Source organism: Hippopotamus amphibius, chromosome 3, assembly GCF_030028045.1.
Source record: "Hippopotamus amphibius kiboko isolate mHipAmp2 chromosome 3, mHipAmp2.hap2, whole genome shotgun sequence".
In the NCBI taxonomy this organism is placed as follows: Eukaryota; Metazoa; Chordata; class Mammalia; order Artiodactyla; family Hippopotamidae; genus Hippopotamus; species Hippopotamus amphibius.
The window spans coordinates 109,057,136-109,083,541 of record NC_080188.1 but is presented as its reverse complement, the minus strand read 5'-3'; the positions used below and the strand labels follow the sequence as shown (position 1 = coordinate 109,083,541).

The 26,406-nt window shown below is 36.6% G+C and overlaps 1 pseudogene; it reads right to left on the bottom strand.

Moving 5' to 3' along the window:
- Positions 1–18,315: 18,315 nt before the first annotated feature.
- Positions 18,316–19,354, bottom strand: LOC130848606 (olfactory receptor 4C5-like; annotated as a pseudogene).
- Positions 19,355–26,406: the final 7,052 nt, after the last annotated feature.

Here is a 26,406-nt window from a genome sequence, read left to right as displayed (position 1 = left end):
CACTCACTCCCTCTTGCAAGAGCACTGGAATTACAAACAACTGCTGAACAACCATCAACAGAAAGAAACTGGAACTCACCAAAACAAAACAAAACAAAAAAAACACCCCACATCTAGAGGCAAAGGAGAAGCCACAATGAGATGGTAAGAGGGGCACAATTGCATTAAAATCAAATCTCATAAATGCTGGGTGGGTGACTCACAAGATGGAGAACAGTTATACCACAGAAGTACTGAGGGTTCTGAGCCCCACATCAGGCTTCCTAACCTGGGGGTCCAGCAATGGGAGGAGGAATCCCCAGAGAATCAGACTTTGAAAGCCAGTGGGATTTGATTGCAGGACCTCCACAGGACTGGGGGAAATGGAGACTCCACTCTTGGAGGGCACACAAAAGTGTGTTCACCAGGACCCAGGGGGAAGGATCAGTGACCCCACAGGAGACTGAACCAGACCTACCTGCTGGTGTTGGAGGGTTGCCTGCAGAGGTGGGGGGCAGCTGTGGCTCATGGAGGAGACAGGGGCACTGTCAGCAGGGGTTCTGAGAAGGGCTCATTGTTGTGAGCCCTTCCAGAGTCCACCATTAGCTCCACCAAAGAGCCTGTAAGCTCCAGGGCTGGGTTGCCTCAGGCCAAAGGACCACCAGGGTGGGAACAAAGCCCCACCCATTGGCAGACAAGCAGATTAAAGTGTCACTGAGCTCCACCCACCAAATAGGATTAGTTTTACTGAGCTCCACCCACCAAGCCCAACCCACCTTCAGTCCCTCCCATCAGAGAGCACCAATGAGCCTCCTAGAAAGCTTCCTCCACAAGAGGTCAGACAGCAGTATCAAACAGTATCAGCAGTATTTCAACTTGTGGTACTGAAAACCACAGCCACAGAAAGATAGAGAAAATGAAAAGGTGAAAGACTTTGTACCAGAGGAAGGGACAAGATAAAACCCCAGAAAAACAAGTAAATTAAAAGGAGATTCTGGAAAAAGAATTCAGAATAATGATGGTGAAGATGATCCAGGACTTTGAAAAAAGATTGGATGCAAAGATCGAAAGGTTGCAAGAAAAGGTTACCAAAGACCTAGAAGAATTAAAGAGCAAACAAACAGAGATATGCAACACAATAACTGAAATGAAAAACACACTAGAAGGAACCAATAGTGGATTAACTGAGGCAGAAAGATCAATAAGATACCTGGAAGACAGAATGGTGATAATCACTGATGCAGAAAAGAATAAAGAAAAAAGACTGAAAAGAATTGAAGACAGCCTAAGAGACCTCTGGGACAACATTTAACTCATCAACATTCACATTATAGGGGTCCCAGAAGGAGAAGAGAGAGAGAAAAAAACCTGAAAAACACTGGAAGAGATTGTAGTCAAAAACTTCCCTAACATGGGAAAGGAAATAGCTACCCAAATCCAGGAAGTGCAGAGAGTCCCAGGCAGGATAAACCCAAGGAGAAACATGCCAAGACATAGAGTAGTCAAACTGACAAAAATTAAAGAAAGATAAAAGTTATTAAATGCAACAAGGAAAAAAAGACAAATAACATACAAGGGGACTCCCATAAGGTTAACAGCTGAATTCTCAGCAGAAACACTGCAAGCCAGAAGGGAGTGGCATGATATATTTCAAGTGATGACAGGGAATAACCTACAACCAAGAATACTCTACCCAGCAAGGATCTCACTCAGATTCGATGGAGAAATCAAACGCTTTACAGACAAGCAACAGCTAAGAAAATTCAGGACCACCAAACCAGCCCTACAACAAATGCTAAAGGAACTTCTCTAAGCGGGAAACATAAGAGAAGAAAAGGACCTACAGAAACAAACACAGAACAATTAAGAAAATGGTAATAGGAACATACATATCAATAATTACCTTGAATGTAAATGGACTAAATGCAACAACCAAAAGACACAGACTGGCTGAATGGATACAAAAACAAGACCCTTATATCTGCTGTCTTCAAGAGACCTACTTCAGAACTAGCAAAACATACAGATGGAAAGTGAGAGGATGGAAAAACATATTCCATGCAAATGGAAATTAAAATAAAACTGGAAAAGTGATAATCCTATCAGATAAAAATAGGCTTTAAATTTAAAAAAAATTACAAGAGACAAGAAAGGACACTACAAAAAGATTGAGGGATCAATCCAAGAAGAAGAGATAACAATTATAAATATATATGCACCCAATATAGGAGCACCTCAATACATAAGGCAAATGCTAACAACTAGGAAAGAGGAAATTGACAGTAACACAATCATAGTGGGGGACTTCAACACCCCACTTACACCAACAGACAGATCATCCACACAGAAAATTAATAAGGAAACACAAGCTTTGAATGACACAATAAATCAGCTTGATTTAATAGTTATCTATAGGACATTACATCCAAGAACAGCAGATTACACATTCTTCTCAATGGCACACGGAACGTTCTCCAGGATAGATCACATTTTGGGTCATAAATCAAGTTTTGGTAAATTCAAGAAAACTGAAATCATATCAAGCATCTTTTCTGGCCACAACGCTATGAGATTAGAAATCAATTACAGGAAAAAAAGTGTAAAAAAAAAAATGGAGGCTAAATAATACGCTACTAAATAACCAACAGATCACTGAAGAAATCAAAGAGGAAATCAAAAAATACCTAGAGACAAATGACAAAGAAAACACAATGATCCAAAACCTGTGGGATGCAGCAAATGCAGTTCTAAGAGGGAAGTTTAGAGTGATACAATACTACCTCAAGAAACAAGAAAAATCCCACATAAACAATGTAACCTTACACCTAAAGAAACTAGAGAAAGAAGAGCAAACAAAACCCAAAGTTAGTAGACGCAGAGAAAGCATAAAGATCAGAGCAGAAATCAGTGAAATAGAGAGAAAGAAAACAATAGCAAACATCAATAAAACTAAAAGCTGGTTCTTTGAGAAGATAAATAAAATTGACAAATGTTTAGCAAGACTCATCAAGAAAAAGAGGGAGAACACTCAAATCAGTAAAATTAGAAAGGAAACAGGAGAAGTTACAACGGACACCACAGAAATAAAAGGCACCATAAGAGATTACTACAAGCAACTATATGCCAATAAATTGGACAACCTGGATGAAACGGTCAGATTCTTAGAAAGGTATAACCTTTCAAGACTGAATCAGGAAGGCATAGAAAATATGAACAGACCAATCACACATAACGAAATTGAAACTGTGATTAAAAATTTCCCAACAAACAAAAGTCCAGGACCAGATGTATTCACAGGTGAATTTTATCAAACACTGAGAGACGAGCTAACATCCATCCTCCTCAAACTCTTTCAAAACATTGCAGAGGAAGGAATACTCTCAAACTCATTTTATGAAGCCACCATCACCCTGATACAAAAACCAGACAAAGATACTACAAAAAAAGAAAACTAAAGGCCAATATCACTGATGAATTTAGATACAAAAATCCTCAAAAAAAAAAAAATACTAGCCAACAGAATACAACAACACATTAAAAGGATTATACACCATGATCAAGTTGGGTTTATCCCTGGAATGCAAGGATTCTTCAATATACACAAATCAATCAATGTGATACACCATATTAACAAACTGAAGGATAGAAACCACATGATCATCTCAATAGATGCAGAAAGAGCTTTTGACAAAATTCAACAGTCATTTGTGATAAAAACTCTCCAGAAAGTGGGCATAAAGGGAAGCTACCTTAACATAATAAAGGCCATCTATGACAAAGCCACAGCAAACATCATTCTCAATGGTGAAAAACTGGAAGCATTCCCTCTAAGATCAGGAACAAGACAAGGGTGTCCACTCTAACCACTCCTATTCAGCATAGTTTTGGCAGTACTTGCCACAGCAATCAGAGAAGAAACAGAAATAAAAGGAATCCAAATTGGAAAAGAAGAAGTAAAACTGTCACTGTTTGCATATGACATGATACTATACATACAAAATCTTAAAGAAGCCACCAGAGAACTACTTGAGCTAATCAATGAATTTGGCAAAGTTTCAGGAAACAAAATTAACACACAGGAATCTCTTGCATTTGTATACACCAACAATGAAAGATCAGAAAGAGAAATTAAGGAAACAATCCCATTCACCATTGCAACAAAAAGAATAAAACACCTAGGAATAAACCTAACCAAGGCGGTAAAAGACCTGCACTCAGAAAACTATAAGACACTCATGAAAGAAATCACAGATGACACAAACAGATGGAGGGACATACCATGTTCTTGGATTGGAAGAATCAACATTGTGAAAATGACTATATTACCAAAAGCAATTTACAGACTGAATGCAATCACTATCAAATTACCAATGGTATTTTTCAAAGAACTAGAACAAGAAATTTTGCGATGTGTATGGAAACGCAAAAGACCCCAATAGCCAAAGCAATTTTGAGAAGGAAAGATGGAGTTGGTGGAATCAGGCTTCGTGACTTCAGGCTAAACTACATGGCTACAGTAATCAAGACAGTGTGGTGCTGGCACAAAAATGGAAATATTGATCAATGGAACAGGATAGAAAGCCCAGAGATAAACTACCATCAACTAATCTATGACAAAGGAGGCAAGGATATACAATGGAGAAAAGGCAGCCTCTTCAATAAGTGGTGCTGGGAAAACTGGACAGCTACATGTAAAAGAGTGGGATTAGAATACTTCCTAACACCATACACAATAATAAACTCAAAATGAATTAAAGACCTAAATCTAGGTCTTTAGGCCAGACAGTATAAAACTGCTAGAGGAAAACATAGGAAGAACACTCTTCGACGTAAATAACAGCAAGATTTTTTCTGATCCACCCCCTAGAGTAATGGAAATAAAAACAAAAATAAATAAGTGGGACCTAATGAAACTTCAAAGCTTCGCACAAGAAGGGAAACTATAAGCAAGACGAAAAGACAACCCTCAGAATGGGAGAAAATATTTGCAAACGAATCAACAGAAAAAGAATTAATCTCCAAAATATATAAGCCATTTATCCAGCTCAATATCAAAAAAAAATAAAAAAATAAAAAAATGAGCAAAAGACCTAAATAGGCATTTCTCCAAAGACATACAGGTGGCCAAGAGGCACATGAAAAGCTGCTCAACGTCACTAATTATTAGAGAAATGCAAATCAAAACTGCAATGAAGTATCACCTCACATCAGTTAGAATGGGCATCATCAGAAAATCTACAAACAGTAAATGCTGGAGAGGGTGTGGAGAAAAAGGAATGCTCTTGCATTGCTGGTGGGCATGTAAATTGATATAGCCACTATGCAGAACAGTATGGAGGTTCCTTGCAAAACTAAAAATAGAATTACCATATGACCCAGCAATCCCACTACTGGGCATATACCCAGAGAACACCATAATTCAAAAAGACACATGCACTCCAACGTTCATTGCAGCACTATTTACAATAGCCAGGACATGGAAGCAACCTAAATGTCCATCAACAGATGAATGGATAAAGAAGATGTGGTACATACATACAATAGAATATTACTCAGCTGTAAAAAGCAAAGAAACTGGGACATTCTTAGAGACATAGATGGACCTAGAAACCGTCATACAGAGTGAAGTGAGTCAGAAAGAGAAAAACAAATATTGTATATTAACGCACATATGTGGGCTTTAGAAAAATGGTACAAATCAACCCATTTGCAAGGCAGAAATAGAGACACAGATGTAGAGAACAAACATATGGACACCAAGTGAGGAAAGCAGGGAGAGTTGGGGGGGAGAATGTATTGGGAGATTGTGATAGCAAATAGTACACTCTAAATATATGCAGTTTATTGTAAAAATTAAAAAAAATAAAAAGTTAAAAAGAAAGAATGTTCTAATTTCATTTTTTACATGTAGCTATCCTCTTTTCCCAGCATCATTTATAGAAAAGACTGTCTTTAAATCATTGCAACATAGTGTTTAAGTATTGTTAATTTCCAACACAGTATTTAACCTACATGATATCAATGAGTTTACCTCCCAATGGACTTTACCTCCACTTCTTGAGAAGGACATAGTGCAATTTCATTTGTACACAGGAGAATTGTGCCATAGTAGACAGACTCATGGCCTTAGTATTCTCTTTATTTGGAGACTAACTATGGTTTATGGAGATGCATATTGTTTGGGGTTATGTCTGTTTGATTTTCCTGGATGATATTAGCATTTGAATTGGTAGATTGTCCTCTCTACTGTGAGGACAATCTACCAATTCCATCCCATCCAACCAATCAGTTGAAGGCCTGAAAATAACAAAGGCCTCACATGCCCAGAGAATGAGGGAATTTTCCAGCCTAAGAGCCTTCAAACTGAAATATCAGCCCTCGCTATCTGAAGATCTGCATGCTGCCACATTAGCTCTTCCTGATTCTACAGTAGTTTTCTGATTATGAACCTGTACTGGGACATTGACTCTTACTAGTTTACAGCAGATTCTGGTCTCCTGATTCAAACTTCAATTTTGGTTCTGCAGATTTTTCACTTGCCAGCTTCCATATTCCCAAGAGCCAGGTCCTAATAGAAAATCTCTTTATGTATATGCCATTTGTTCTGAAAGATAGTATATTATCATGGATCGGAACACTTAATTGTGTTGAGATGTCAGTGATACCTAAAACAATACAGATTAGATACAATCCCTGTCAAACCCACAAAGACACTTTTTGCAGATATGGAAACATCCTGTAAAACATTCATATTGAATATCAAGCCAAAATAATGTTGAAAAGTAAAATTAGTTGGATGTCCCATACTTCCTGATTTTAAAATTCACTCTAAAACTACAGTAATCAAAACAGTGTGGTACTGGCATAAAGACATGCATATAGAGCAACAGACTAGATTAGAGAGCCCAGCAATAAATCATCAAATGAATGGTCCAATGACTTTCTACAAGTGTGCTAAGGCTATCCAATGGGGAAAGCACAGTTCTTCAGCTAATTTAATCGGCAAAATTAGATGTCTACATGCAAAAGTATGCAGGTGGTCCCTTATCTTACATATACACAGTATATTCAAATAGATCAAAAACCTTAACATAGGAGCTAAAACCAAGAAATTTAGAAAATTAGAGAGGAAGAGATTCAGGTTATTAGATTAGGCAATGATTATTTGAATGACACCAAAAAAAAAAAAAAAAAAAAAGCACAAGAGAAAAAGTGTAAATGGGAATATATATCATAATTTAAAACTTCTATTCATCAAATGATGCAATCAACAGTGAGAAAAGGCCACCCACAGAATGGAAGGAAACAAATCCATACCTGTTAAGGAGTTCATATCCAGAACATACCAGGAATTCCTATAACTCAGTAACAATACCCCAAGCTATAAATGAACAGAGAACTTGAAAGGACTTTGTTTCAAATTTGTACAACATATTTCTAACAGTATACTCAGAAAAATCAAAATGTTTAAGCAACGAAAGTATCCATCACCACATGAACAGGTCAACAAAATGTGGTGTACAGTGAATGGAACATTATTGAGTGGTAAAAAGGAACACGTTTATAAGTCATGCCACAACATGACAAAGTGTGTAGATATGTTTAATAAAGTAAGTCATTCACTTCTCATAAAATGTATATTCTATAAGAGATTTATATTTACAGGTAGGTTGTGAAAATAATACAGAGAGTTTCCATACACCCCACATTCAGTGTCACCTATTATCATCTTATGTTATTATGGAACATTTGTCACAACTAATTAACCACCATTGTTACATTATTTAAACTAAAATACATACTTTAACTAGATATATTAGTCTTTACTGATGTCATGTTTCTCTTCCAGAATCTGATGCAGGAAACCACACTACATTTACTTGTCAAGTTTTCTTCAGCTCCTCAGACGGTGACAATTTCTCTGACTTTTCTTTACTGAATGACCTTGACCTTCAGAGTTTTGAGGAGGACTACTCAGATATTTTCAATAAAGTCCCCCATTTTTTACTGATATTTTACTCACAATTAGATGAAGGTTATAGATAATTGGGAGAAAGACAACAGAAATAAAGTACCATTTTCATTGTATCATGTCAGTGGGTACATACACTCAATGTGACTTATCATTGTTGATGTTAATCTCGATCACCTGAGTGAGGTCGTGTTTGTCATAATTCCAGTCTGTAAATTTACTCTTTTCCCTCATTGCATCCTGTGTTTTTTAGAAGGAAGTCACTTAATTGTGTGCACATCACACTTAAGTGGTGGAGAGTTTGAGGACAGAGTATCTACATAAATTGTTTGGAATTCTTCTGTCTATTCTCAACTATTTATTTAGTTATTTATTCAATTATTTATATCATCACAACTCATGGATACTTACTTTCTACTTTGAGTTATATCTCAATTCTATGGTACTTATTTTGTTGCTGACTTTTTTCCAACCCTTGACACTGGAGGCTCTTTCGTTTGGCTCCTGTGTCCCTTTGGGTTATCTTCATCAGTGTGTGCGTGTGTGAAGGCAAGGGATACTTTAGGGAATGACTTCCTCCAGAATTCTGTATTTTGTATCATTTGTGTTTAAATACAGCTCCATGGACGGCAGAAGCGATGTACTTCCCTGTCAAAATCGTGTGTGAGAGTGGATTTCAGAAAGTGTGGAATGAATCTGGAATCAACTTTGTCTACTACCATGCAGGTGAGAACCTAAGCCTCCTTGTGAGATCAAAGAGTTCCTGGTTCCAGATAAACAGAATTTCAGGATCACCTGTTTTATTCTCCTTTGAGTAAAGGCTGTCTGAAATTTCCTTGGGATGAAAAGAGAACAACTGAACACCCTAGTCTCTGCATGAACTCTTGCAAAGCTAATATGATTTCTATTGGGCATTAAAATAGTTTTATATAATACTCGGAGAAAGGGAATGAGATCAATGTCACTATGTGTCTAATGCATACAACATATTTGTGGAACAACAGAAAGTTTAGAACATTTCTAGGTGTGTTCTACATTCTAAAGTCAGATGCTGGAGATAAAGGACTTGTCTTGCAGCTTCTGATGGAAAAGAGCACTGCTTGGTAAGGGCTATTGGAATGGGGCTTGTGAGAGATAAGCAAATAGAAATAAGATCTACTTGGGAGCTTCAGGATATGTTCCATAGATAATTGGTAATGGGTGTAGCAGAATTCAGGCTTCCCTTTTCTTCAATGGCATCTGAGTATAGTGTACTGAGAAACACTATTAGACTGTATGTATAGGATATTTTCTTAAAGCTTTCATTCATTCAACAGATATTCATTAAGCACTTGTTATTTTCTAGGCCCTCAAATTCAGTAGTTTATGGGAAAAAAATTATGATCCTTGTTGCTTCATTCCAATTTGTGCTACTTGTATATATTTAATTCTTATGTATGTATAGCTGTGTATCTACATAGCTGCATAGTTATAAATATACAAGGGTGAGTAAAAAATTATCCACAACCTGGCTGTAGAATTTATAGAAGTTTTAATGTAACTGGAGTGTGGATATTTTTTGACCCACCCTTGTAAATTACCTAAGTTATTTATATGTGACTCTCATCTATCTCCCTATTTATACCTATCTTACTCTCTACCTATCAATCTATATGTATAAATATGCAGATATATAGATAAAGATAAATATTTATATATTATTCTTCATAGTTACAAAGTGCAAATAATTTTCAATTTGATTGTTGAAGAGCTTTAACCAGTGTATATTCAAAAAATATCCAAGAAAACTCTGAACATTTCATTAAAGCACAGTGTGATTAAAAAGCATCAATTTCTATAACAACCTCTATATGTGACTCAGTATCTTACTCAAGCTCTCGACTCTTGTGTTCTCCTCAAAAAATCACTGTCTTTCCTGCCTACATCAGAAGACAGTTGCTTGACACAGGGTATGGTGGTAGGGGTTGCAAAGGGGAAGCTGGGACAAAGTGAGGGAGTAGCATTGACATAGATACACTACCAAATGTAAAATAGATAGCTCATGAGAAATTTCTGTATAACATAGGGAGATCAACTTGATGATGGGTGATGACTTAGAGGACCAGGATGGGGAGGGCAGGAGGCAGTCACAGGAGGGAGGGGATATGGTGATATATGCAAAAATACAGCTGATTCACTTTGGTGTACCTCAAAAACTGGCACAACAGTGTAATGCAATTATATTCCAATAAAGAGCTTTAAAAGAATAAATATATAAAATATAAAATGGTTAAAAAAAAAAAGAAGACAGTTGCTACAGGTCAGGGATAAGCCAATGTGAATAATAGTCCATCAGCTAAAATGAGGTTTTGAAAAACTTTATTTTTTTAATGCAACACATGACAGTGATGTATCTCAAATTTTACCCAAGAGCACATCTTAACAAATAGTGGCAGGAGAAAAGATGGTGGCGAAGTAGAGGGATGTGGAATGCATCTCTCTCCACAGATACATTGGGAATGAACCAAAAGAAGCAATAATTCCCACAGAGAACCAACTGAACACCAGCAGATGACCTCGGACACCAGAAAGGACTGCAAGGATCCCAACATAACTGGTAGGGAGGCATCTAAAATGGCTCAAAGAGGGTGAAGCGGCTGAGCTGTGGTAGACGGGAGGAAGTGAGAAACAAATGGAGGGTATGCACCACAGCTCAGTGTTCCTGGACTGAGATGTCAATTTACAGCTGAACATAGGGTCTGGGAGCAGGAGCATGGGAACCAGAGAGCTGGTTCAGGGTGAGAAAAATTGTTGCCAGTAAGGAGATGGACCAAGAGGACAGGAAGGAAGAGGTCCATGACAAAGAGAGCCTGCCCCTGAGAGCTGCCCGGCCATGATGGCAGCTGGATGCTTCAGGCTCATGGGTTGGGGGAGAGGAGCCACAGGCATAGCCTCTCTCTCTCTCTTGCAGTGCCTGCAACAGGAAGTGAAGGGACCACTGTGGGCCACCTGAGGCACTCAGGGATAACAAGGACCCTCAGGTCCTCAGGCAGGGCTAGCATAAAGCCCTGCAAAGAATCTGAGAGCAGGCTTGGAATACTGACAGCAGTAAGGCTACTGAGGAAAAAAAAAAAAAAAAAAACCCGGATAGAAACCCAACTCTGAGACTTTCTGTTTACACCTGAGCCACCAGGGTCCCTCTGCAACAGGCACCTCCAAGCACAACTAAAATAACAGTGCACCACTGCTCACTCACTCCCAGGGGAAGGAGCCACTATTGTACCCTCTCCCTCCCCACACAGCAATGCATACAGACGAACAATAAAGGAAGCTCTTCTAGTCATAGAAAAATACAAAAAAACCCAAGGCAAGTAAAAGGACACTTACAGCTGACACTCTAAGGAAACAGAAATATTAGTATCAATTTAATTGAACTGGTCCATTCTGGGACCAGCTCTGTTTTTTTTTTTTTTGTTTTGTTTTGTTTTTTTTTTTTTTTTCTTTTTGTTAATTAATTACAATCTTAGTCCTAAGGGACCTACAAGTTTTATAATATATTTTTAATTCTATTTTTTATTCTATTTTTATTTTATGCCTTTTTATATACTTCTATTTCTAGCTAAAGTTTTGGTAGTATGGACTATATATCTCTCCTACCTTCCTTTCATCTCTATCTTTTATACAGTTCTATTCCTTTCTTTTTATTTCCATATTTCCAATCACACTACACTCTTCTGTTCTCCTGTCTTACAGCCATTTTAAGTTTATTTTATCTTAACATACTTATAAGCAACACAATTGATCAGCTCAGACTCCTTGCTCTATTTTTCAGATGAAACACCGCATTGGTATTTAATATTAGTTTTTTCTCTTTATCTTCATTCTTAGTACAATTGTCTAATTTCATTCTGAGAAACTCCATTCTGTCTGGTGGTACTCTAGCTCCTTTTTATATTTGATCCTAGCTTTCAATATCTCCCTGGATTAGTGTTTGTATGTGTAAGGTGTTATTTGCTTGTTTGTTTGATTTTGCTTTTGTTTCTGCTTTGTTCTGTTTTGGTTTTCAGTTTCTGTTGGGTTTCTCTTTGAATATCTGATAGCATACTAGGGTTCTACTGTCAGGTCTTTCCAAAGCCTTATGTCCTAATGGAGTCAGTAATTGTGTGTCTTATAAATGTTTGTGTTTCCTAGACTTAGTATTTGTTTAACCCAACACTCAGACATTAGACTGGGGCTTGGACAATCTTCTATAAACCCCTCTATCTCTGGGACAAGCAATGCCAGAAGTTTGGACTACCATGAGGAAACAAAGAAACACCATGCAGGCAAAGGAGCAGGAAAAAAAATAAATAAATAAAAGAAGAGGAAATAGGAAAAATGCCTGAAAAAGAATTCAGAGTCATGATAGTAAAAAATGATACAAAATCTCAATAACAAAATAAAGAACAAGAAACAGTTCATAAGAACTCAGAAAAACAAACAGCAATGGATAACAAAATAACTGAAATTAAAAACACTCTAGATGGTAAAACCAGCAGAATGACTGAGGCAGAAGAATGAATAAGTGAGTTGGAAGATAGAATGGGGGAAATAACTGCCACAGAGCAGGAAAAAGAAAAAAGAATAAAAAGAAAAGAAGACAGTCTCAGAGACCTCAGTGATAACATTAATCACACCAACATTCTTGAATTATAGGCATCCCAGAAAAAGAAGAAAACAAGAAAGGGTCTGAGAAAATATTTGAAGAAGTTATAGTGGAAACCTCCCAAACATGGGAAAGGAAATAATTAACCAAGTCCAAGAAGCACAAAGAGTCCCATACAGAACAAGCCCAAGGAGAAATACACCAAAGCACATATTAATCAAACTAATGACAATTAAACACACACACACACACACACACACACAAACTATTAAAAGCAGGAAGAGAAAAGCAACAAATAAAATATAAGGGGAAACCCATAAGGATAACAGCTGACCTTTCTACAGAAACTCTGCAGGCCAGAAGGGAATGACAGGATATACTGAAAGTCCTGAAAGAAAGAAATCTACAGCCAAGAATAATCTACCCAGCAAGAATCTCATTCAGATTCAACAGAGAAATCAAAAGCTTTACAGGTAAGCAAAAGTTAAGAGAATTCAGCACCACCAAACCAGCCTTACAACAATTGCTAAAGAAACTTCTCTAAATGGGAAACAAAAGAAAAGGAAAACACCTGCAAATACACACCCAAAACAATCAAGAAAATGGTAATAGGGACACATGTGTCAATAATCACCTTAAATGTAAATGGATTAGATGCTCCAACCAAAAGATACAGACTGGCTGAATGGATACAAAAACAAGACCCTTCTATATGCTGCCTACAAGAAACCCACTTCAGACCAAGGGGTACATATAGACTGAAAGGAAAGGGATGGAAAAAGATATTCCATGCAAATGGAAGTCAAAAGAAAGCTGGAGTAGCAATACTCATATCAGACAAATTAAACTTTAAAGTAAAGACTATTACAAGAAACAAGGAAGGACACTACGTAATGATCAAGGGATCCATCCTAGAAGAACATATCACAATGGTAAATTCTATGCCTCTACCATAGGAGCACCTCAATACATAAGGCAAAAGCTAACAGCCATAAAAGGGGACATCAACAGTAACACAATAATAGTGGGAGACTTGAACACCCCACTTACATCAATGGACAGGATCGTCCAGACAGAAAATAAAGACACACAAGCTTTAAATGACACATTAGATGATCTCAAATTCATTGATATTTATAGGACATTCCATCCAAAAATGACAGAATACACTTTCTTCTCAAGTGCACATGGAACATTTTCCAGGATAGATCACATCTTGGGTCACAAATCAAACCTCGGATAATTCAAGAAAATTGAAATCATATCAAGAATCTTCTCAGACCACAATGCCATGAGACTAGATATCAATTACAGGAAAAAAAAATCTGCAAAAAATACAAACACATGGAGGCTAAAGAAATCACTATTAAACAACCAAGAAATCACTAAAGAAATCAAAGAGAAAATCAAAAAATATCCAGAAACAAATGATAATGAAAACACAACAATCCAAAACCTGTGGGAGGCAGAAAAGCAGACCTAAGAGGGAAGTTTATAGCAATACCGTCCTACCTTAAGAAAATAGAAAATTATCGAATAAACAACCTAACCTTACACCTAAAACAATTAAAGAAGAACAAAGAAACCACAAAGCGAGCAGAAGGAAAGAAATCATAAAGATCAGAGCAGAAATAAATGAAAAAGAAAGGAAGGAAGCAAAAGCAAAAATAAATGAAACTAAAAGCTGGTTCTTTGAGAAAATTAACACACTTGATAAACCATTAGCCAGAATCATCAAGAAAAGAAGGGAGAAGATGCAAATCAACAGAATTAGAAATGAAAAAGGAGAAGTAACAATGGACACCACAGAAATACAAAAGATCATGAGAGACTACTACAAGCAACTATATGCCAATCAATTGGATAACCTTGAAGAAATGGATAAATTCTTAGAAAAATACAATCTCCCGAGACTGAACCAGGAAGAAATAGAAACTATGAACAAACCAATCACAAGTATGGAAATTGAGACTGTGATTAAAAATCTCCCAACAAATAAAAGCCCAGGGCCAGATGGAATCACAGACAAATTCTATCAAACATTTAGAGAAGAGCTCACACCTATCCTTCTCAAAATACATCAGAAGGAGGAACACTCCCAAACTCATTCTATGAGGCCACCATCACCCTGATACCAAAACCAGGAAAATATGTCACAAAAAAAGAAAATTACAGACCAATATAACTGATGAAGATAGATGCAAAAATCCTCAAAAAATATACTAGCTAACAGAGTCCAACAGTGCATTAGCAAAAATCATATACCATGATGAAGTGGGGTTTATCCCTGGGATGCAAGAATTCTTAAATATACCCAAATCAATCAATGTGATACATCATATCAACAAATTGAAGGATAAAAAACATATGATCATCTCAATAGATGCAGAAAAAGCTTTTGACAAAATTCAACAACCATTTATGATAAAAGCTCTCCAGAAAATGGGCATAGAAGGAAATTACCTCAACATAATACAAGCCACATATGAGAAATCAAAAGCCAACATCATTCTAAATGGGGAAAAATGGAAAGAATTCCCTCTTAGAACAGGAAAAAGACAAAGGTGTCCACTCTCACCATTACTATGCAACATAGGTTTGGAAGTATTAGCCACAGCAATCAGAGAAGAAAAAGAAATTAAAGGAATTCAAATTGGAAAAGAAGTAAAATTGTCACTCTTTGCAGACAACATGATACTACACATAGAAAACCCTAAAGTCTCTACCAGGAAACTGCAGGCTCTAATTGATTATTTAGTAATGTAGCAGGATACAAAATTAATACACAGAAATCTCTTGCATTCCTATACACTAACAATGGAAGAGCAGAAAGAGAAATTAAGGAAACTCTCACTTTCTCCATTGCAACCAAAAAAATAAAATACCTAGGAATAAACCTGCCTAAGGAGGCAAAAGATCTGTATGCAGAAAACTTTAAGACACGGATTAAAGACATCAAAGACGACCCAAACAGATGGAGGGACATACCATGTTCCTGGATTGGAAGAATCAACATAGTGTAAAGGACTGTACTACCCAAAGCAATTTACAGATTCAATGCAATCCCCATCAAATTACCAATGACATTTTTCACAGAACTAGAGCAAGAAATCTTATGATTTGTATGGAAACAAAAAAGACCCCAAATAGCCAAAGCAACCTTGAGAAGGAAAAATGGAGTTGGTGGAATCAGGCTTCCTGACTTCAAACTATACTACAAGGCTATAGTGATCAAGACAGTATGGTACTGGCACAAAAATAGAAAGGAAGACCAATGGAATAGAATAGAGAACTCAGAAGTAAGCCCAAACACATATGGGCACCTTATCTTTGACAAAGGAGGCACGAGTATACAATGGAAAAAAGACAGCCTCTTCAATAAGTGGTGCTGGGAAAATTGGACAGCAACATGTAAAAGAATGAAATTAGAACACTTCTTAACACCATGCACAAAAATAATCTCCAAATGGATTAAAGACCTACATGTAAGGCCAGACACTATAAAACTCCTAGAGGAAAACCTAGGCAGAACACTCTATGACATCCATCAAAGCAAGATCCTTTTGGACCCACCTCCTAGAATCATGGAAATAAAATCAAGAATAAACAAATGGGACCTCATGAAACTTAAAAGCTTTTGCACAGCAAAAGAAACCATAAACAAGACTAAAAGGCAACCCTCAGAATGGGAAAAAATAGTTGCCTATGAAACAACAGACAAAGGATTAACCTCCAAAATACACAAGCAGCTCATACAGCTTAATACTAAAAAAGCAAAGAACCCAATCTACAAATGGGTGGAAGACCTAAATAGACATTTCTCCAAGGAAGACATACAGATGGCCAAGAAATACATGAAAAGATGTTCAACATCATTAATCATGAGAGAAATGCAAGTCAAAGCCACGTTGACGTATCACCTCACATCAGTCAGAATGGCCATCATCACAAAATCTGGAAACAACAAATGTTGGAGAGGGTGTGAAGAAAAGGGAACTCTCCTGCACTGTTGGTGGGAATGTAAGTGGGTACAGCCACTATGGAAAACACTTTGGACGTTCCTTAAAAAAACTAAAAAATAGAACTACCGTAGGATCCAGTAATCCCACTCCTGGGCATATACCCAGAGTAAATCATAATCCCAAAAGAAACATGTACCATACTGTTTATTGCAGCACCATTTACAATAGCCAGGACATGGAAGCAACCTAAATGCCCATCAACAAATGAATGGATAAAGAAGATGTGGCATATATATACAATGGCATATTACTCAGCTATAAAATAGGAATGTGATGAAGCTATATGTAATGAGGTGGATAGGCCTAGAGTCTGTCACACAGAGTGAAGTAAGTCAGAAAGAGAAAGACAAATATTGTATGCTAACTCATATATATGGAATCTAATAATGGTACTGATGAACTCAGTGACAAGACAACAACAAAGACACAAATGTAGAGAATGGACTGGAGAACTCCAGGTTTGGGGGGCGGAGGGGTGAAGGGGAAGCTGAGAGGAAGTGAGAGAGTAGCATAGATATGTATATATACTACCTACTGTTAAAACAGATAGCCAGTGGGAAGTTGCTGCATAACAAAGGGACTTCAACTTGAGGATGGATGATGCCTTAGGGGACTGGGACAGGGAGGGTGGGGGGGAGTAGTGGGAGGGAAGGAATATGGGGATATGTGTGTAAATACAGATGGTTGAACTTGGTGTACCCCCAAAAATAAATAAATAAATAAATAAATAAATAAATAAATAAATAAATAAATAATAAAAAGAATAGTTATTTTTAAATAAAAATGTATTTTACTATATGCTTTTGAAAATCACCTGCAGTAAATTGATACTACTAATGGTTAACCTAATAGTGTGTCATTTCCTAAAGCATATAATCAAAAATATTTTATATACCAAGTCATAATCAAATACTAACACCAAGGAATTCTGTGTAATGTAAACGTTATAGGATATGGAATAAGAGTATTTGGGCTCAATGCTGACTTACATGTTCTGTGATCTAATTATTTAACCTTTCTGATCCTCCAACTTTTCTGTATATGAGAACACTAAAGTTTACTTTTATAACTTTGTTGTGGCCATTTGAGAACACTTTAAAATTTTCACCTCAGTGTAAATACAGTACAATTAATTTTTATACTCACTAACAACTTTTAGTCAACAGAACAAGAAATCCAACATAATTTTAAATATTGGGTATATCACGTGTGTGCCAAGAGAGTAGTGGCAAGTGTCTTCTTTCCATTTCCTATTCCACACCATCCTAGATACCAGGAGGCCATGCAGTTTTCTGAGTTCCAACTGTTAACATACACAGGTAGATTATATATATATACACACACACACACACACACACACACATATATATATATATATATATATATGTAATCAGAAAGGAAAATTTTCAGTTAATATAAATACAGAGATGTTCTGATGAAATGCTGTTTTTCTTCTGATATGCTTTGAAATGGTTGAAAGAGCTTTAAATTTGGATTTAGAACAGTGCAGATATGAATACTAGCTCTGTCTCTGATGATTGGGTGGATTATTTAACTTCTATGAATTTAATTGTTCTTCATCTGTGTTATGGGAATAACCACCATAATAATACCATGCAGAGGTGACATTAGTATCAGGTGAGAAGTATGGGAAGAGCTCTCTCGTAATAAAGTATAAAAATGTAAAAGTCATAATAGATATGAAATCTTCATATTGGTCATTTATTATCTGAAATTGCATTCCTGTTTAATAACATTCTAATGGCATTGTTTATCTCTGTATTCCTTCCTGTGCAGATAACAGGGATTAACCTGGGATAGCAAAGAGTGTAGGATACTGCTCTGGATTTATCCACTGGAAAAACAGCTCCTGGTAGCAGATACATAACAATACATGGCAAAAAGAGCAAGACAACAGCTGTGATGGGGGAGTGATGGGGGAGCTACAGGGAGACAGGGCTTTTATCCTCCCTGCAGAGCTGAGTCCTCAAGGAGCACAGAAGGACCACTCAGGATACCAACAACATTACAAAAATGATCACTGGGATTCCCCCAGCATTCACAGCAACCAAGAGACCAGCAACGACAGTGTCAGTGCAGGTGAGTAGTATCAGGGGAAAATGTCACACTTGAAGTGATCCATGATGTTGGGGCCACAGAATTGGAGCCAGAAAGTCATGAGAATCTGTTCCATAGTGGGCAGAAAACTAAGTATCCAACACACCAGCACCAGGAGGCAGCATGTGTGGTGGTTCATGGAGGCCACATAGTGCAGAGGTCTGCAGATGGACATGGAGTGATCACAGGCCATCACCACAAGGAGGTTAACCTCTGAAGCTCCCAAGAAATGTTCAATAAAGAGCTGTATCAAGCAGGCACTGAAGGAGACATCTTTTGAATCAGAGAGCAAATCAGGTAGCATTTTAGGAATTATGGAAGAGAAGTTACAGACATCCATCAAGGAAAAGAAGGCCAGGAAGAAATACATCAGGGACTCCAAAATCTGGCTGCAAAGATGAGGGTGAGTCGAGGATTATCCACACTCCAGTTATACTAAAACTTCTGTAATTCTGCAGCCAGAGTACAGATAATTTTTGACTCACCTTCGTAGTAACCATAATGAGCAGGTTGCCCATGACAGTGAGAATGTAGGTGGTAAGTCATACCAAAAATACAAGTAGAATTCTCCTGCATCTGAGAGTTCTGGGTAAGTCCCATTAAAATGAACAGAGTCACAGTCATCCTGTCTTCTTCCATTTCAGTGCTGATGATGCATTCAGAAGTGGGGAATTAACCTGAAAAAGTATTTTTCCTTATGGAGATTAGAGAATGGTTAAGGGAATGAACTCTGTCTCTTGCCGCTACAGAAGATCATAGGGTTGCAGTGTCTACTTATTATTTTCTTCCTTCACAATCAATTCTATTCTTGTCCCTTCAGCTTCTGCCAGCACCACAACTGATCTCAGTGACTTAGCTAAAGATGTAGCCCAGAATTTTACTCCTGAAAGGTCTAATCACATCTTCAATACGTCGTTCTTGGGCCAGGGTTCCTGTATTTTCTCATTTACTGTCACAACTGGACAAGAGTAGCAAGAGGTAGCCAAGCACATCACTTGAGAAACAAAATGTTCTTTCTTGCCACCACTGTGTTAAAGCATCTGAATTTCTACCAGATGATCAGGGTCAATTACCTCTGCCAGAGTCATAGAAAGAGCCTTTTCTCTGAATTGTTACAGAGAGCAATCCTTCTAGTGCTAGGGTATTCAGATTTAAGTTACACTGTTGTAAGGGGACATTTGATGAAAAAAGGAAAGGAATCCTTTTTGACATAATTGATCCAATATATCAACTAACTCTGAAGCTTTCCATAATTTTGAAGTTTGCAGTTATGTTAGCCAAACAACAAATATCCTTAAATTTCAAGACAATTTTAGGTGTTTTTTCTGTCAGTGACAACCAAAAGTTTTCTAACTGAAATCTCCTGATTTTAAATGTACATATGAAATTGGGCCAATTTATAAGTCCTTTTACTCATTTACATTATATCTATCTTTGAACCAGCACAACATAATTTTAAGTGTAATAATATACTTTGCATTGTCATCTAGGATGACTGATTACTCTTTCAAAATTTAATTGCCATTAGCATATCTTATGCTTCCAAATGAACTTTTAGAATCAAAGGAGTGTTGGTTATAGTTTACTTTTATGAGGAAAAGAGTACACTATATGTTTACCATTGTTCCCCCAATTATATATACTGAACATACTGTCAATATTTAAAAAGATATTTAGATAAGGTCACAAAGTAAGTTACTTTATTACATTGATTACTTCATATATTTCTACCTCAGGAAAGGAAGCTGTGGAGAATATGCAAGCTATGGTAAAATGTCATTAGTCAAGTATGACTATACCAATTAGGCAAGTTTCTGGGAGTAACATGGTCCATGATCATTAGAGAACTTTTACAAACCCTACCAAATTCACCACTTATCCTTTTCACATCCTAGTAACAAGAAATAACTAAAACTAGGTTTGGAGATTTGTAGTGGAAGATTACTTATGCAATTCCATTGGAACTCCGTAATAATAGTGCCCAGAAGCTCTTGTGTCTATTCCTGAATGCTTACAGACTAATAGCTGGGGTTGAAGCCTATTACTGCCACCCAGTGGTGACACCGGGATCTGCGATTCAATAAATCCTTGCTATAGTCATCAGAAGCAGCTCAGTTGAAAGACAAATCCTAGAACTTATTGGATTTTCATAGACACAACTTTAATTCATCACAAATACCCTTACATCATGGATTATGTAACGGTGACATTTCCCAAATGATGGTGTAGCATTACAAAGCTTCTTAATGAAATAGAAATAGTAGATACAGGAATATGCTATAGGTGATGGCTCAGGAGAAGTACATTATAACTTTCAGAACAAAATAGAAACTTGGGCAGAATTTGACACTTCTTGGCTGAGTGATATGAAAGAAGCTATTCATTTCTTGTAAAAAAACAAAATACTTATTTTCCCAATGGGAGATCTCAACTGAATGGTATAATTCACATAGAAATCTGCTGAAATTCTGTCTACAAGGTAAAAGTTGGACAAATATGACAAAGTCCACTCTGTAGCCAGATGTATAAGCAGCATATCTACTGGTGCAAGAAGCACTTGGTTCTCAGCTTCAGAGAAATGTTTGGATATTACAGGTGCATGGGTTGTAGGTAACAGCCTCACCATTTTTTTTAAGACAAATAAGCCCTTAATGAGTGGATGATCATGATGTCTAGTGATAGGAAATGCTGTTATGGAAGGCTCCAGAGTATTCAGAAAAAAAAAAAAAAAAAACTTTAAAGTGGGCCATGTGGATCTCCAAATGATCAAGGTATTGACTCAAAATATTGATAAATGCACAGAATGCCTTTGACCTAGACTCTGGTGGAAGCTACTTGGATATATGAAATGAATGACACATAATGGTGTGTGTAATAGCAACATATTTCATCAACTCAACCAAACTCAGTAATGTGATAGAAACTAAGATGCTCTAACAATAACGGAAAAGCTGTTTGAAATAGCTTTGAGGAGACTTAGCTACAGCCAAGGACCACCACGTTGCTTGTAGGGAATTTACAAAAGACCATAGTTGGTTAAGATGCATTTACCTTGAGATAGACTTTTAATTCCACTTTGGAATTCACTTAGCCTGTGATCCACATCAAAAATGAACATATTATCAAGCTATTGGTACAGTACATCATGTACCAATTTGCTCCCCCAATTTATATCTTATTGAACCAAGGCACAAATTTCCCCATGACCAGAGGACACAAATAGGATAAGAAGTATACCACATGAACATATTCTACCCCCTACAACCCACATAATAATGCCTTAACCAAACTCTGAATTTGGGTTCATATGAGTAATAAATAGCTAAATGGGAAAATCATGGCAAGTAGAAAGGAACACACAAATGGGTCAAACGTCTTAAAATAGAACACTAGTATTGTTTTCTCATGAGATTATCTTGACTTTAGAGAATAACTCAGCCATTTCTCTCATATATGTCATTAAGTCATTTGATGCTAGGAAAAGCCACTCGTTCCCTTTTTACTTGAGTGGGAGAATTTGACTGGAGCTTATTTATTGCTCTCGCTGAGAATTATATTCTTGTAAGAAGAATATGCAATGCTTCTGTTGACCCAGCTGAAGAACAAGAGTTTGGAAGTATTAAAAAAAAAAAAAAAGAAGTGGAAATGATAAATGGTACAGAAGGAAAAGGAAGCAGTCCAGTTGGTAAAGGAATGCCTAAAACTTCTATATGCAGTCTGTATTCCTGCTATAGAAACATCAGTCCTGAGGAATGGACCTTCCTGGATTTCAATGGAAAATCTAATGCACTTAATAAGTCACTCTAAACTGGCAAAACTTGAGCTCCAAACTTTTTTTCCATAATTCTACACTGAAAATTTGCTGAGAATTCTACTCACCTTATCAGCTAATTCAGCTTTTTTTTTTTTTTTTCTTTGAGGTGAATGTAGGCACAAATTGCCTATATGCAACTTAATAATCAGCTACATACTTCAGGAGTGGAAAAGTTTTAATCAGCTAACACACATTAGAAAAAGTGCAAAAATGGTTTATTCAGGCTGAAGAAAATGAAATTATATGGAAATTCGAATTTACAGAAAATTATGAAGAAACTGGAAATCATATATGTGAATTAAATATAGGTTATTTTTCTTTCATTTCTAAAAATTTTAAACAATTTAATGGAAGATAAATAGAGAGATTTATAACATATGGAGCAACAAAATATATGACAACAATTTCAAGGGTAGTGAGATGTAATCAGAATTATAATTTGACAAGAATTTGAATTTATGTTGAGAAACTGAATCCGGTCAACAACCATATGCAGAACTAGGAAGTGGATCCTTCCTCAGATGAGCCTTCATGTGAGACTGAAGCCCCAGCTAGCACCTTGATCACAGACTCATGAGAGAACCCGAAGTGGAGGAACAAGCTGAGCCATGCCCTACTGGCTGACCCACAGAAACTGTGACATAATAAGTGCTTTTTTTCTCACTAGGTTTTGTGTAATCTGGCATGTAGAAATAGAGAGCTAACATAGATATCTAGAAAATCCTCCATATGTTTATAAACTTAGCAATAAATATTTAAAGAACCCATGAACAAAAGAAGAAACCATAATGTAAATGATCACATACTTATATCTAGATGACAAAAATGATTAAAAAAAATGAGTTGAATGCAACCAACACAGTACTTAGGAGAAAATGTAAAGATTTAATTGCTTATATTAAAAATAATGCTTTAAAATAAAATATTTTAGCTTTTATCTTAGGAAGCTGGAACATGAGGAGGAAATTAAAAACAAAAATAAGGATATAATAAAGATAAGATAAAAATTCAAGAGACTAGACACATAAAATAGAGAAAATCAAAGTAACAAAAAGTTGATACTATTATAATACAATTTACAAAACTCTAGTCAGGGTGATCAAGAGAAAAGTGAGAAAAATAAATTATCAATAACAAAATTAAAAGCAAATAAACATCAGACAGATCTCACACACCTTTAAAAAATAATAAAGGGTTTTTATAAAAAGCAGCATTCCAAAGAATTGGATAACTAGATAAAATGGACAAAATTAGGAAAAAACACAACCATCTAAAAATGACTCAAAAAGAAACTGAAAGGCTAAATACCCTTATCTCCCAAGAGACTATCCTTTTTTCTAGAGAGCATGATTATCGCATATAAAACCCTAACACATCTACATATAGAGAATATGAGAATCATTAAGTGAAATTAAGGAGTCTGTAGGACTGTAGACCCAGGAAAATTATTAACTTGCATTTCTATATATTAGTGTCAAAAACAATTGGAACATGAAAACAATTTCAGCATCTTGTATTGATACAATAACATCTAAAAATGTTAATTCTTAGGAAAAGATGAGAAAGAAACCTGCAGTAAAACTACAAATCTTTTCAAAAATAAAATCTTAAAATACCAAATTAAATAGATGTGAGTCATGTTCAGGAAAGAGAAGATTCATTATTTGTCAGATGTCATTTATTCTAAAGTGATTTACAGATTCAACTCAATCAGAATAAAACTTCAAGCATGCCCTTTTGGCGATGTGAAGAACTGTAATTTCCAAATTGGAATATAACATCTCCCATCCCATTTGTATTGTGGTGGGACTTTGCACCTCTCCATCAAATGATGGCATCTATTTTTCCACCACATCAAATTTGAGTAAGCCATGTGACTGCTTTCACCAACTGAATATTGTGAAAATGGAAGTAAGCTCATTTTGAACATAGATCTTAACCGGCTTGACACCCCCTGCTTTCCTCCAGTGGGATCCCTAAACATCATGTTAAAAGTCTGACTATTCTACTGGAGAGAACTTTCAGTCCTGAATCTAAATGGATATAAGAGGATCCCCTTAGGTCCCTTCCAGCCAGGCCTTCCAAGACACCATTCATGCAAAGTAACCTGTCCTGAATCCCACAGATCAGTTATCAGTTGAACAACACAGAGTAACTTCACTCTGATATGGAGCATGGTCCTGTGGGTCTCCTGGGCACAAAAGCCTTTCTGTGTCCCCCATTTCTTTGATTACAACAAATTGGCTTCCTTCAGCTTCCAAGACCTTCCCTGAGTTCCAATGGACAGATTCAAGCACTTGTTTATTAAGGAAGGGAGTGAGGGGATGTGAGACAAGGGGGAAACAGTCAAGAGAAACAATAGCTCAGCCTTGGGGCAAGGTCTTGGTTCCCCATCAAGAGATACACACAACAATATCTTTGAACTGTTTTGAAGATACTGAAACCCCCACCAGGTAGGAGAAGTTAATGGTTAATGATGGTATGCTGTCCACAAACACTTAGATCCCAGACTGGTTGAAACCAGAAGGTTGATGATACTGTCTCCTACTTACATCATCTCAAACCAATCAGAATGTCCACAAGCTGATCATGCCCTCTTTAAACAATTACTATAAAACATCTCACTACCCTCTCCCAGTGGGGACACACAGCTGTGAGGCCATTTGCCCATTGTTGCTCCCTTTGCCTGGCAAAGCAATAAAGCTATTCTTTTCTACTTCATCAAAAAGTCTGTCTCTGAAATTGAATTTGGTACCAGTGTACAGAGGTCAAATTCAGCTTCACATTGATGTATTTGTCTTCTTTAAAAGTTAATTAAAATTAATTCTACATCCAGAGTGCAGATAATTTTTGATTTACCCTGTATATGTATATATACAGGGATATATATATATATATATATATATATATATATATATATATACACTTTTTCAGTTTCTTTTCCTTTATAGGTTACCATTACCATAATAATGTTGGCCTTTGTAAAAGTGAAGTGCCATGCCTTGAACTTTCAAAAAAGGAATAAATTTGTACTGCTGAAATGTATTGCTGCATGTGAGACACGGCTACAATATATTAACATCAACTACTTGAAGGACAAAATGAATAATTAAGACTGAAGATAATTTTATTATCTATACACCTAAACATACCATGGACAAACTTGTTTCATTTGAAAGAAAGTAAAACTGAGTTTTAGAGACTTGAATTGGAAGTTTGTAGGTGAAACTTTTAAGAGGAAGTTGCATTCCAGTGTGATAGTTCCTGACAAACCTTGTGGAGGAAGCATGTGTGATATGAGTCAAGTACATTAGTAAACCTCTCTTGGCTTCAATTTGCTTCTGTATAAAATGGGGATGATGATAATGAAACAACCAGTTTAGTATGAGGAAAATCAAATGAAGTGAATATGCCTGATAGACAATAAAGTGTTAATCTAATATACATATATATATATTAGACCTACAGAGCAATAACTTCAGAACTTAACCATATGCTTTCTTGTCCAGATTTCTATAAAATACTCACCCATGTTTCAAATGGTTCCCCAATTCTTGGTATGGAATATGAAAACATTTACATTATATTCAAGAAAAATTGAAAACCATAAGATTGTTTAAAAAGATACAGCAGGACTTCCTAGGTGGCATAGTGGTTAATAATCCACCTGCCAATCCAGGAGACATGGGTTCCACCCCTGCTCCAGGAAGATCCCTCATGCTGTAGAGCAACTAAGACTGTGTGCCACACCATTGAGCCTGTGTGCCACAACAACTGAAGCACACACGCCTAGAGCCTCTGCTCTGTAATGAGTGGCCACCACAGTGAGCAACTCATGCACCACAATGAAGAATGGCACCCACTCGCCACAACTAGA